Source organism: Eumetopias jubatus, unplaced genomic scaffold (assembly GCF_037043125.1).
Source record: "Eumetopias jubatus isolate StellerSeaLion01/CBP00866 unplaced genomic scaffold, mEumJub1_p1.0 scaffold_6, whole genome shotgun sequence".
NCBI classification, from domain to species: domain Eukaryota; kingdom Metazoa; phylum Chordata; class Mammalia; order Carnivora; family Otariidae; genus Eumetopias; species Eumetopias jubatus.
Window position 1 is genome coordinate 97,201,368 of NW_028274812.1, and position 15,492 is coordinate 97,216,859.

The window sequence follows — 15,492 nt, forward strand, 5'->3', positions numbered from 1 at the left end:
GAAAGGTCTTCGTTGAAGAGGACAGTGACAGTGAAAATTAATTTTAGAGTGCGTGTGATTCAGTGTGGAAGAAATGGGGGATACAGGGGAGGCTGTTGTAGAGGATGTCAATGTGCAAGCAATGGGGCCAAAGCGTTGGCTTAATTCTTGGCACAGTAAGTTGTCAAGTTGGGCTGAGTATGCGCAAGGGATCAGGAAGAGGTGAGTCTGGAGAGAATGCACGCGGTCTTCACTTCCAGGCAGTGTGCAGCTCTGGAGAGAAACTGGAGAGAACTCACAGATGAGTTGCAGTGTAGAGAGGAGAGGGAATGAGGCCTTCCCTAGGGTGGGTCTTTAACCTGGAAAGTGGATGAATGCCAAAGACTTTGAGGAAGTAGGACCCCCAGGATGAGGCCAGGAATGGGGGTAAGAAAGCCACAACAATGGGAAGTCTGGAGCCTACAAAAAAAAGTTGCAAAAAGGTGCTGTATATGTATATATCTATGAAAGACGGGGCCACTTTTTTTGCAGATATATCACCTCTTATATTTCTCTAATTTTTAACACAAGGAAATAAATCGATAGTGATTATCCTACAATAAAACCCTTCAGGACATGAATCTTCTAAAACGAAACCTGCTTTATTCAGCTCTGTGGCCTCAGAGTCAAGTACGATGCATAATATGGTAGATGCTTAATGCATTAATGACTGAAATTTCAGAGGAATATAATATTTTTTGTGAGTTCAATACTGTATTCTATCATTTTTCGGCTCTGTAAGCAATGAATTAATATATTTGGTTTTGTGTGAAATGGAAATTTAGCACAAAATAATACACATTGCTCAAAATTATATTTAGCAAGCAAGTAAATTCAACTTTAAAACTGACACTTAATATTTTTAATGTAAATTTAATTCATTTTGCCAATACCACGTATTTTACAACCACTGATTGGCTTTCTAAAGTGTACGTTGAATGTGTTCGCTATATCAGTAGTTGTTTTTCTTTTCTTTTTTTTTTAAGCATTAGATTCAAAACTTACTTTAAAAAAACTCAGAAAATTTGAGCAGGTTAGAAAATTATAATTCTAGATCTTTTAAGTTTGTAGAAATGAGAGATTATAAGCCTCTGTACTTTGAAATGGTAACTAATTAGTTTCTTGTTTGTGCTGCGTTTATTTTACATATCAAACAAATACAAATAATTTTACACATACACACGACAAGCACACATTATTATAAAAAAAAGATAACATCCTATTTGCAACATTCGGCATCTTATTTGTTTGTGTTCCCCCCCCACCCCCCACTTAACAACAGCTTTGGCATATTTCTATGTCAGTACAGGAAAGCTTTGGATTTCCTACCAAGACACATTACTGAGTTATCACACAGATGTAACAGTCATCCAGTTAACTCTCCTGGAAGCTCCAGGTATATCACCGAAAATATCAAATACTTAGTGGTATGATAAATTTACCTCCTCTTTGCTAGTTTTCATACTTTTAATTCCTTTCTTTTGTCTAATTCCATTGGTCCCTACCACTAACATTAAATAATGGTCACATTAGTGTGCACCTTGAAGGGAACACTTTTAGTATTTGCCCGTTAAAGATAGCTTTTAGATTGAAATATATTCTAATTTTGTTTTATTTCTCAATGATTTCATTATTTTATCAACAACTCATTACATTTCTTAATCAGTGTGGAAAGTGGTTAATCTGAAAACCAAGTAGCAAACACAAAGACTAGCCGTGTGAGAAAAAGGCAGCATTGTAATTGACAGTTGACAGTGCTTAGGAAAAGATGAGAGGAAAAGGTGAGCAGAACAGTCCCTGGTTAATGTTCTGGCTTCAGCTTTTCTGGGAGGGTTCAAGAACCCATTGTGAGTATGTCAGAAGCCAAGAATGTAGTGATCCAGGGGCAACAGAGGGTTCCCCGGATGGGGGAATCCGGCAGGGCTAAGGCCTAACCAATCAGACAGAAAATGTTTCATATTTCTACACTCTCTGTAGCCAAACTCCGTATCTCAGGAGCTGATCAAGCCTGGACGCTACTCTAGGATCAGATGGCTATTCCAGGCAGCTAGGCAAGGAGGGGAGAGCAGAATCGTATCAGCACTTGGACAGGCCATAGAGAGCTAAGAATTCTGGCCAGGATCACTTTGGTTGATAACATGGTACAAAGGTGAAAGAATTCTTGGTGGTGACAGCCTTAACATATATGTCACCTGAAGCACCTGTTCTGATCTGTGCTAGTTGTCTTCTATGCTTCGTCTAAGTTGTTAGGCTAGGATTCTCTTTACCATCACCTTGGAAATTTTCTTTGCCTGTCTTTTATGTTTGATCTCCTATTTCCACTATGCCATGTCTTACTTGGTTCCCTCTCATATTTACCAGTCCCTAAAGGAGTTTCCTGGGGGGTGGGGGGAAATGGAGTATTAGGAGAAAATTTTTGACCTTTGCATGTTGACAATTTTGTTTTGCCCTTACATTTAATTTTTCCAGTTTTCTTTTGTCAATTCTTACAAATTCATTTCCCTTGCTTTCCTTATGCACAGGATATTTTGTTGTTCTTAAATTTTCCAAGTCAAATATTTAATTCATTTGTTTCTATTCTCATATTTATCCATTAACCATATTTAGAGTCATGAGTTTCCTTCCAGGGACTATTTTGGCTGTATTTCCTAAGTTCTAATAGACAATAGTTCCATTACTTTTTTTTTCTTCCAGGTAGAAATTTTATTTTGAATTTCCTCTTTAATAAAAAATCTGTTGAAAAGCACAATTCTCAATATACAGGTGGCAAGGAAAGCCAAATAGTCATAATGTATCTGGAAGTTTGTCACTTTTTAAAATACTTTGTCAGAAGATAACCTGAGAACCTCCAAATGATTCAAAAGATATTCTTGGTTCTTCTCTATCTCATTATTATAAAGATACACACACACACACACACACACACATCTTTCTTTATGTTTCTATTACTATATATAGGAATCTTGATGATATATAAATGTAATCTATATAACAGGCCCTCTCTATAGACAGTGTGTGTGCATGTGCATCTACATCTTGTCATCAGAGTTTATCTATGGATACTAATGTAACTTCAACCTCACACCCACAATTATTTTATATATCCTACTGCTCATTATACCTTTACAATTTTCTCATAGAACTGTAATTTTATTATAAAGAAGTGACTTAAAGAATACATTTTCTCTGACTTATTTCGCTTTTAAGTCCCCAAAATTTCACTTGTATATTTCATGTGTAGAACACAAATTCCATACACTGAGACTACTTTAAATCTGTATTTTGATCTAACTGCATAATAAAACTACAGTATAGTATAATTTGCTCACTACTTCCGGGGTGCCTGGGTGGCTCAGTCATTAAGCGTCCGCCTTCGGCTCAGGTCATGATCCTAAGGTCCTGGGATCGAGCCCCGCATCGGGCTCCCTGCTCCACGGGGAGCCTGCTCCTCCCTCCCCCACTCCCCCTGCTTGTGTTCCCTTTCTTGCTGTGTCTCTCTCTGTCAAGTAAATAAAAAAAAATCTTTAAAAAAAAATTTGCTCACCACTTCCCGTTTTAAATATTCAGAGATGTGTTTAATGCACTTTGTAATGGTACTCGATACAAAGGAATGAAATTCAGTCATCATTCTATTTTTTTTAATTTTTTAAAGATTTTATCTGTTTATTTGGCAGAGAGAGACACAGTGAGAGAGGGAACACGAGCAGGGGGAGTGTGAGAGGGAGAAGCAGGCTTCCCGCTGAGCAAGGAGCCCGATGCGGGGCTCCATCCCAGGACCCTGGGATCATGACCTGAGCCGACAGCAGACGCTTAATGACTGAGCCACCCAGGCGCCCCCATTCTATTATTTTCTATGTATTACTTTACAATGCTTTCTGCCGCAGGAAGAACATATATGTTTCTAATTAAATTGGGTTTTTAATTTTTCCTTTATGAATATTCCTCAAAAAAGACATTGATCATTGACTTCAGCAAACTGTTAAACATTATAATAGTGAGTACTTCATGTCTTTAAACCTTACGGAAGTTGCCCAGCATCACCAGGTCCTGGATGCCTACTTTGTAAATATCTTATGATGCCATAATACAAATATTAGTTAAAACTCAAGGCAAAACTATAAATATAGGGCTAGGTATATTAATATGAATAATGAATTAACACAATGGCTGTTAACAAACTTTTACTAGATATAGGTATGACATCATCACTGCCATTTCTTGTTATTTATTCCTATATTAGGAGTGGTATAGTCAATCCAGATTATTTTGCAGGAGATTTTTTTAAAACAAAAATCACTTGTTCATTTTATGTGGATTATTTTAATTAAAAATAGTTAATGGGATAAATCATATGTCCGACTAGGCACATGAACTTTGATCAAGGATAAAAGGCTTAAGGAATAGCCAGCTGAGGGCTCTCTGTTCACTGCACCAAACTGGAGAGCTGACACGTTCCCAGGAAATCTCACTTAAAATATATATGAGTTGTGACTGTCTAGCACTCAGACTTACAAGGACACTGATGTAAATCCATATAAGTCAGCCAAGCTTAAAATATTTCTTATCATTTTAAGTCAGGAGGTGGCCAACTTTTCCTGTGAGGGTCCCCTTAGGATATATAGTAGGCTTTACAAACCAGATGTTCTGTCGCAATTACCATGGTAGCATGAAAACAGCCTCAGATGATACCTAATGAATAGGTATGGTTGAGTGCCAATAAAATATTATTTATAGGAACAGGCAGTGGACCAGATCTGGCCCACAGGTAATAGTGTGTGAACCCTACTTTAGATTAAAAAAAAAAAAAACCACATTAATAAAATCTTTATCATGTCTGACCTGCACCCCACCACCACCCCAGTGAATTATCTTGAGGTAGGCAGATACTGCTTTGGAGATCACATTGTAAATGATTCCTGGAAATGAACATCATCAAATGAACATACCCTGCTTCCGCATCCAATAGATGAATCTTCTAATGTTCTAGTTTTTGAGGGAAGGACAGGGATCATAAAATTGTCTCATACATGTTTCTATCAGTGAGATATGTTACCACAGTTGTTTCTAAATAAAATGCTTTAAACTGCTTTTCACTTACTTGAGAATTGTCTTTTTTAATATAAAAATACTTAGGACAAATTTTTCAAAATAAAATAAGCTTCACTTAGGAGCTTGATTTTTAAAACGGAATTATTTTAGTTGATTATAATATCATATCCTGAAAAACTTAAAGAGCACAAGAATTTATGAAGCAAATAATACCTTTGTTCATCAGAGAAAATTTGGCAGCCAATATGCACTGAATAAATTATTTTAGCTCTGTTTATTAAGAGAGCTGGAGACACTGCAGAATTAAGGATTGACAGAGACATCAGAAAATTAATGCTATAGCCATATCGGCTGCATTCTCCACCAGACAAAAAGCCTACTTTCTGCTCAGCCATCAAGTCGAACTATTTAACTTCAAAGGCTGTTTTCACTGCAACACCAAAGGGCATTTTAAGGCACTATGGGCTCTTTTCATTAAAGCCTGCACATCTAAGATTCTTTTATTCCATCCTGGCATTTTAAAGTTACCCCCTTTCCCGTGGTTTAGAAATAAAGGGTGAAAATCCACTTTCTCTTCCCTCCTGCTGTCCCCACTTCAACACCACGTAGAGATTTGTGCCTCTGGAAACTCAGAGCATCACCAGGTGAAATCACTGGAGCCTTTAACCCCATGCTCCCTTCTTCCACCTCTTTGGTAGAACAACACTTACTTTCAAACGCAGCACTGATTTGCAGCTTCCTTTCCTGCCTGGAGCTTACAACAATCTAAAATCAGAATGATAGCATTTGTGCTACAGTTTCAAGTTGAAAACAAAGCCTTGTTCATGAAGTCTGTAACAATTTAAAATCAGAATGATAGCATTTGTGCTACAGGTTCAGGTTGAAAACAACGCCCTGTCCATGAAGTCAAGAACAGTTACAAGGTATTTCATACCCAGTGACTCCTCCAGCCAAAGGCATATCATTTTACAGATACCTTCACAGAAACCCCAAATTACCAAGAAGAGATGGTAATCATCTACATTCCACCAAGATCAAGCCAAGATAAAGTAGGTCTCTTAATTTTGAACATATGGCATAACTTCTTGTTTATCAGCGCTAATTCTGGAGAATCCATATGCATTTTAAAAAACAGACATACTTAAAGCCACACTTACCTATTTCAAATCCTTCTTCGAACCAAAAAATGCAAACATGTGAAGTATGAAAAGAGATAGCATATGCTTAGCTTTTTCAAATCCCCTTCACCCCAAAAGGCTTTTAAATGATTCAAATACAATTTGCAAGATAGGCTTTGGAATAGTTACAGCTTAGTGTTTGTGGTTGTCTAACAGCAAACCTCACAGAGCCGATGCCACTGGGAAGATACTGTGATGGCAACGTGCTCAAGGGAGAAGAAAGAGAAAATATGTCATAATCAATCACAGTGGGCACTAGAGGGTTAAAATGCTGTTTTGTTTTTCTATACACATAGTTTAATTCTTGTCTTAGGTTGCCACCAGATATGTATTTGGTAGGGGGGAGCAAATTGTATTGAAGAAGTCAAAAAGCAACATAGAAAAGAGACTTCTGTGATTTCTCATAACAGTGGGGAGGAGAACATATGTGGTGACCCTTTAGCAAGGGGTCAAGCCTTTTCTTCCAAAATTATTGTGATTTTAAAGGAAATGATAACAATAAACATTTCAAATGTGTGTTCCATTTCAAGCGTCCAAAGCCCTTTTGCAGTGACTGTTTTGTGTAATCACGAATGGGGTATCAATATGGGTACTATTAGAAATGGGATGGGTAGCCCCATTTTTTTTCTAGGGTGAAATTGAAGTTCAGAGTTCCTAGGTTCACACAGAATCTATGTTCTTTCTATTGCATTCTATCATAAGGTTTCTCTCCTTTGCAGGAAGCAGAAGAATCAAAGACTCCAGTAACCAGCAGTCACAGTAAGTCCCTTAAAGGATCAGAGGACCAGAGAACTGGGTCATTGTGTGTGTAGCCTGAGTGTGTAGTGGACAGTTTCACATGTGGAACTACAGAAGTTTACAGAGAAGGTGAAGATTAACAGAAAGAGACCAAGGTCCAAAATATGTAGAATCCACTAGAACCTAAGCTTTATGAGGGCAGGAATACTGTTTGCTCGATTTCCAGTAGAGTCACCCATATATGTTCCAGAGCCTGGCACAAACGTTAAAGGATTGAATGCTGGGAGTAGAGAGAAAGGAGTGAGCATGGAGGGAAGCAGCAACACCATCCATCCTGAACATCAGGAAACCACAGAACTGCAGGGACCACATGCCAGGGAATTGGGACTATTTGTTATGATTTTGACCTACACAGTAGATTATAAGACTTTCCATTTCTCCAAACATTATGACCTGAGCCACACTTGCTCCTTTTCTTCCTTTTTTTGAATCATCTAAGGATGAGGAATATCATCCAATAATATTTAAATATTTAATAACATTTATTATTATATTCCAATAGTATTTAAAAACATAAACACAGAATTTCAGGGTAAGAGGGCACCATCAGAAGTATTTTGTACAATGCCCTCATTTTGCAGAAATGTAATAAGGCCCAGGATCAGGAATGACTTCATCCAACAGCATGCATTTTTTGTACAGACTGCCTAATGTTCAAAAATTTCTCTTTAAAAAAAATTATTTTTTAGTTGATTCTCCTGAAACCTAACAATTGGGGAAATACAAGAATGAGAGCAAAATGTATAGGAAGATGGGGAAGCCATAACTTTGCTGAATTACCTAGTGCCAATGAAAATGCATGCCCTTTAACAAACAAGGGTATGGCTAGAGGCTACACGGTATGTGGGAAATCCCATAAATCGGGGCTTATTTACCTCCTTTGTACAAATCAAATAGGGAAAAGTTCTTAGTTAAGGCACAAAAAGAAGATACCTCGTCACTGTCGGTTGAACTAAAATGTCTTGGCAGGGGTTGCATTGAGCTTCATTAGTCATAGTGTTCTTGGAGCTGGAAGCGAGCCAAGAAATGGTCTAGTCCAGGACCTCTCAACTCCAGCACTACTGACATTTCAGGCTGGATAATTCTGCATTGTGTGAGACTGTCCTGTACATTGTAGGATGTTGAGTAGCATTCCTGGCCTCTCCCACTAGAAGCCAGTGGCATCCCCAGTTATGACAACCAGTAATGTTTGCGCCAACTTCACCCCAGTTCAGAACCACTGGACTAGCCCGATTCTCTCACTTCATGGATGAGGTTCACGATTCACAAACGCACAGGGTAGAGCTGGTTAATCACACTTTCGTGACTATGATCCAGACTTGAGGGCTCTTTCCGCAAAACCAAGCCACTCTAGTTTTCCTTTGGTTCAATTATACCTCAGAATGAATGAGCTTATCAGATCCTGCCTGGATAAGGGTTCTAAAATTGGGAGGTGAGCTAGCCTGACCTTACAATATCCTGCAAAAGGCCAGTCCTTCCACCAAATGCAATTCAGGAGAGCCTAACATTTCCTGGAAATGGCTTAGCCAAAGATTGAAAAAAAAAAAAAAACAAAACCCTATTTTTCTGAACTTACCCAATGGCATAAATATCATACAAGCTTGCTTTATTTGAACAGGTAAAATATGTTAAGCCTCTCAACTCTACCAGATAAAGTGACAATCCAGTCCCTGGTGAGTTGTGTATTTCCATGCCAAATGCAATTTTCTATTTTCAAGGAAAAGCAAAGGTAAAAAAAAAAAAAAAGAAAGAAAAAAACTAAACACCTAAAGGTCCATAAGACAAATTGGGGTATTTGGATGGTCTGGTTGCAAGAGATTAAATTTCTCTTAGGATGTCTGTATTTGGAGATTAGAACATTAGTTTGAAAAAGTCTAAAAACCTGACAGCTCTCCTAAGGAATCACCAATTTTGAATTTACAAATTTACAGATCTTCCATTCCATGCAGCCTTCGAAATAAAGAGAACTACATTTGTGCACTTGTGTACAATGTATTCCATACATTTTATTTTTCCCATATATTTACTGTAATGACCTGCTTCGCCAGCTTGAGTTGAGTTTTCCATGTGCTGGGCTTCTCAGGCTGTCTTTGGCTCTTTAATGGAATTCAAAAACCAGTTTATTTACCAGCTTTATCTCTCTGCTTCATTCTCTCCTATGCATTCTTTTGGTTGCTCCTATCATGTGGATTTGTTGTTTTCTTTGCCTAAATTACCTTTTTTAAAATCTTAGATCACAGAAAAGAGGTTTCCAACTCTCTCCACATAACTCATCTTCAGCTTTATCTTGCTGTGACCTTTACATTTGCCAACAAAGTCTGTCTAATCTCACCCACACTTTAAGTAACAATCGGGGCAACTGGGTGGCTCAGTCCTTCAGCGTCTGCCTTCAGCTCAGGTTATGATCCCAGCATCCTTGGATCGAACCCCATTTTGAGCCCCCTGCATCGAGCCCCACATCGGGCTCCCTGCTCCGCGGGAAGCCTGCTTCACCCTCTCCCACTCCCCCTGCTTGTGTTCCCTTTCTCGCTGTCTCTCTCTGTCAAATAAATAAATAAAATATTTAAAAAAAAAAACAAAATAAGTAACAATCTCCCCAATGCTTAGAGAGTACTGTTTGAAACACACCAATCAGCATTTATATTCAAATAGTACATCCAACTTTCACTGTGTCTTCCTCTATGCATTCTACCTCGATTCCCCTTCTCATGGGTCAAAGAAAATTATTCGGTAGAGAAGAGAAAAATCACAAGCCTCTCACTCTGACTGCATTTCCTAAGGATCTTTATTGCTAAATAACAAAATTCAATCAAGTAAATTTTAAAGATTTAGTCGGCTTTGTTAAATGATTCGTGAACGGGACAGCACCCCATCAGCATGTAGAAGAGCACTCTGAGGAGTTAAGACAAAATGGAAGGTTTTGTAGAAGGGTGGGGCAAGAACATTATTAGCAAAACAAAGGGATTATTCCAAGGGAGGTGGCTTTCCGAAAGCCAGGTGTCTTATCATGCAGATTATTACCTCCTCTTTGGTGAGTGGAGAAGACCCAGGAGGCATTCATTGGCACAGATAGAAAAACTCTTGACTGACAAGGAAAGACTGCCTTTCCAGGGGAGGTAGAAACTGCAAATCAATTATGTATTAAGCACAGGTTTGAGAACTCTAAATGATACCATTTGGGGCCCACAGTTTTTGGTTTTTTTAAACATTATTAATAACCATAAGTCATTTTAAGGTAGTTGTAGAATTGAAACTGTTTAAGGAGGGAGGAAGGAGAGTATTGTAGTCGGTGTCCTGGGAGAGGAGCGCTAGTTTTACCAGAACTGTCTTACACGCCATAAGACAAACCATGCCAGAGGCAAGTGATTGGTACCATCTACAGTTCTATGTACAGGCTGACCTTGACTCAGAGTTCAAAGGAAAGTTTGGGATAGAGACTTCTGTGAAGTAAAACATAAGAATGTATATTTTTCCTTGCCAACAAATAAAACTTTCTAATCGCTAAATAACAGTTACTCTGGGTATTACTTAAAATATTTTTACACAGCTACCTTCTCTCTTTTGACAGTCTATTGTTTAATACTTCTCAGAAGAAACTAATATACAGTATTTAATTTTAACAAGACCGTATCTTAAAACTGGAGCATATTTACATGAGAGCTTCTAAATATGGCAGTGCCATTCCTCTTAAATAGAGATAGATAGGGACATCATGAGCTAACAAAACATTGAAGAACACATTTGCATAAAACGTTCAGATTGTCATTGTTTCCCCATAGATTAGGGTACAGGAAGATACCGCATATCTACCAATATTTGTTAAGCAACTAATGCTTCAGAGCTTGGCTAATTATTAGAATTCAGTTGCTTAACTAATTATTAGAATTATTAGAATAATTCTATCTATTACGATCCAAGTGGCAATGGGTCTTCTTTGTATGTTTGTTTGCTTGTTTTAAAGCAAGCAAGAATCTCTTAAATACTTCAACCCTATGTAAGGCAAGGAAAAGGGGACAAGAAACTAAGTTTCCCATAGCTTGAAGACAACTGCCACAGAAAATTAAAACCCTGTACTGTAGTTCCAGTTCCAATCTTTCAACCTCAATAATTACACAAGGTCAAGGGAAAGCTTAAGCCAAAAAATAAAAAATAAAAAGAGAGGGAGAGATGAAATCTTAAGTTTGAAAGGTGATCTTATTTGATTATATTCTAGAGAAAAAGCAAATATTGTCTCTACAGGACAATTTCAAAAAAAGAAAAAAGAAAAAAACAGTTTATTATGTTGATGATCAACTATTACATGTGGTATAGTAGCTGTTTATGATCAATGGTCTATTACATTTAGAGGGAGGAAAGGAGGGAGGGAGGGAGGGAAGGAAATAAGAAAGGAAGGGGGAAAGTAGGGAGGAAGACCAAAGGAAAAAAGAAAAAAAAACTCACAAAGATTTCTTTACGCAAATAAACAAAAATAACCTGGCAAAACATAAGAAATGTAACACAAGGCATTTCAGTTCTCTCCCCTTAAAACAATTCAGGAAAACCACTTAATCCCTTCTAGACCTAAAAAGGTTAAACATTTTAAGCTGAAAAATATTTCTTAACAAAAGTTTAGCAATGATAAAAGATAATTTTATGACAAAAGAGAATGAACCGACTTGATTGAGAAACAACTGTTGAAAAAGTAGCAATTTATGGCAAAGCCAGAAGTCATTCAGAATAAAAGGCAGTATTGTCAGCTTCACCTTTGACAAAGGTGAGTACTTGCTCTAGAATAGGAACATGTGCATGACACAAGGAAGTGAAGATGAGCGTTGCAGTAGAAATCTAACTTGATGAATAATTAGATAGAAATCTGAAAGTCACCCATGTAATCATCAGAGTTGAATGTCAAACAGAAAGTTTGGCAGGGAAGTCAGATATCTCAGAAAAATCAGAGGAAAAGAAAAACTGAAAATACTACAAAAAAAGAAAATTCCCCATAGTTATCATTTTATGTTCTCTGTGGTGTGGAGGAAATTCACTAAATGGTCATTGTCACACAAAACATGTTCCTTTGCCTACTGAAGCAAATTTAGAAGGAAAATAAATTCAAGAGGCATACGTGCTAGGAAGTGTTATTTCACACTAAAAAAAAATTTTTCCAGGAAAATCAGATGAAATAACAATATTTCCTCTTAAATTCTGTCCAAATCCTTTCTTTTTATACATTTCTCTAAGGCTTTCAGAAGAAAATGACATATTTAATATTATGGGTTCAATTACTAATTTATAAAGAGAGAGAATGTTTTATGTAACATTTTATATAACTGAGGTTAGCAATTGCTTTTTTGATTAAACTGAGGATCTTGAGTGAAGAAATCACCTTTATCTAATTAGATATACTAACTGACCAGAAAACAATCAATGTATTTTGCCAACTCACAAGTAGTCAGACAAACTAAAAATCAGTGGGCTCTTTTAAGTATCTTCATTCTCATCAGTGAATTGATTTTCTAAGCCTCAGTGTCTTCTGAATGCCCATTTGTCCAATCAATTCTGTTAATTACTTTCCAACTCTGATCTTCATCATCAATAGGGGATGCTTCAAAGTATATCACCATACTTTTAAATCCAAATGTGGAGTGTGAGGATATTTTGCAATAAGTCAACAGGACCACAAATTGATACAATAATGGATTTAAAGGTAATTTCAAAAAAGCATAAGCTTCATTCTGAAGAGTCTCTGTTACAAAATCCATCTAATATAGATGGATGCTTCCTGGCCTATGCCATTTTGATGTAAAAGCTGTTGATTAATAAGTCTCAATTACCTGATTATGCATTTAGTTTCAAACTTTGCTTTAGTACTCAGAGACTGTCTCCAGGCAAATTTTCAGTTCATTATCAGTTCACAAGGCTGCCTGCTTGTATCTTAAGCTACAGTAAATACATTTCCGTCTGTTCTCAACATCTTCAGTGTCTGACATTTTGTAACAGAGAGTTTTGAAATCATATTTTATGGCAGTGAAACTGTTAGGGGAAATGTATTGACTTAACAATCCCATCCAACATCTCCTGTCATGTGGAACTGTCCCCAATACAAGGCAGATTAGTGAATGTGAGCTGCTTCAATTTGGCCCAAATATCTGGCTAAAGAATTTTCCATTACATGGGTGGGTGAGATCAACTGAGTTTGGAACCATTCAATTTATTCTGTGGCAGCAGCAAAGGAGACTACAATAGTGACTGGTGAACTTGAGTACGCTCTCTTCTATTCAAGTTCTGATGAAGTAGCAACACTGAGATTATAAACTGTTATTACTCAATTTATATTTTAAGTAGATCTAAGCAACTACCCTGGCGAGGTGTCTTTGATGTCTTTCTCCCTGGCAGATTCTGGACACCCTGAGATGGTAGTTAGAACTCAACATAAAGAGACTAGTTAATAGTACATGTAGTTGTCCCGTGAGCAGTGACCCCAAGTTTCTATTATATTGTCCCTCTCATGCAAGGTTAATGAGGAAGACCAGGGAACGTTTGGAATTCACTTTTAAGTAGTATGCTCTACTTCTTTCAATTCTGACAGTCTGCAGACTCCTTTTACTTCCCATGTTCCACATAAAAGGTGACATATAAACAAGAATAAATTGATTGAAAAAACAATATAAGTACAATTGTGTCTATGGCACCTCCATATTTGCAAAAGAGTTCAAATTTTCCACAAATTATCTGGAAATTCATAGGTTTATGTTGAACATAAATAGAGCTTTAAACTTGCTGTTAGTCAGGAAAAGCAGGGAAAAGAAATGGCAGCTCCTTTTAATGACAAGAATTTCCTAAACTTGAAAATGGAATTTATCATTTCCGAGGACAGTTAATTGTGATAAATCTACCTTCATATTCTACAATGAATTTTATTTAAGGTAAAATACATACATTTGAAATTATATTAATATAAAAGAACAAAGTCATTATTTTACAGTATTAGATCATATTTTGAAGAACGTAAGTTACATAGATAGTATGTGAAGTCTATTTTAGCTGTTGGCATTTTTGTCATTTGACTACATTATTTTTATAATTATTTTTATAATGATCCCATACAGTCTAAAATGTCATAGTAAGCCTCTAAAATATTTGTGTCACACAAGCAGTAGAAATTTAAAAAGTGCTTTTTGTTGATGATGAAAATATGCTTTCTGAAGAGGAATTTTCATTTCTATTGCATGTGGAATTAGTGAAGACAGTCCTATAAATGAATACGATTTCTCTATTTAATTTAAATTGAGGATATTTTATCCTATAAAATGAAAATAATTGCCTCTAATTATCATATTCAATGATAGTGCCTTCTAAAATTTTTTAACTTATCAAAATCATATCATCTCCATTTTATAGATAAAAACTATAACAAATCATGAGAAAGTATTTATGATAAACATCTTCAAGGCTACACAGTGACTTCTGACCTAATCAGGGTTAATCTTAGATTTTAAGGAACACAGATTTTTGAATTGGAAGGATCCTTAAAAAGTACCTGATCTGAACACCTCATTTTATAAATGATGAAAATAAAGATGTTATAGAGCTAATATGTGGCAGATAAGATATTCCTTATGATTCACAAATGTAAGTGTAATTTACTGTTTCAAGAATAGTCTTAGTTGTTTTCAAAGTAAAATTTACAAGGAGTATATCACCTTATATTCCTTCATAAGTGTATTTTATTATAGATCACCAAGGGTGGTGATTTTACCTGCCTTGGTTGCATTCAGAAAGGTTTCTGGATTGCTTACATTGTTTATCCATGTAATAGTATTTGAGATATAAAATATATAACCCATACCTATTTGCTGCATCTTAATAGGGCAAAGCAAAGTTTCTCTCTGAAATAATTTATGGACTTTTATATTCCATAAATGTGTATTTTCATGTTTCCCACATAGCTTATAAAGCACCATCAACAACTTCCCATTATACTCCCTCCAACATATAGGATACATAAGGGGAAGATAGTATACCTTTTTTACATATAAAACAAATGACCAACCAAGCCTTAAATATCTTAAGCCCCTATACCCTTCTCCTGCTCAATCTAGGGGTTCGTATCATCTCTACTATGTTACTATGCAGCCATACGATAGATATTTTGCTAAATGTGCTAATATATCAAATCTAAAATATTTCATCTCTTCAAAGTAAAGCAGGAATTTAGAAATAAAAATCAACACCTGTATGACCCATACAACCAATGACTGACTGAATGATATCTTTCTTTATGGAGAGTAGTGTCTTGGTTCCCAAAACATTACCAGCATAAGGTAGAAAAAAAAATTTTTTTTTAATTTGAAATACTTCAAACAAAATATCATCCTGGGAATATACAAATTTCTTTTTATTATGCAAAAACTGGACCTTTTCTTCTTACTAAGGACACTCCAATCAAATAAACATTTTCTTGTACATACTA

At 36.3% G+C, this 15,492-nt stretch overlaps 1 protein-coding gene across 1 annotated transcript in view; it reads right to left on the reverse strand.

Annotated features, from left to right (window-relative positions):
• The window catches only part of MLIP (muscular LMNA interacting protein), a 237,381-nt gene that overhangs the window by 31,638 nt on the left and 190,251 nt on the right, over positions 1 to 15,492 (reverse strand). The gene's annotated exons all lie outside the window — the stretch shown is intronic.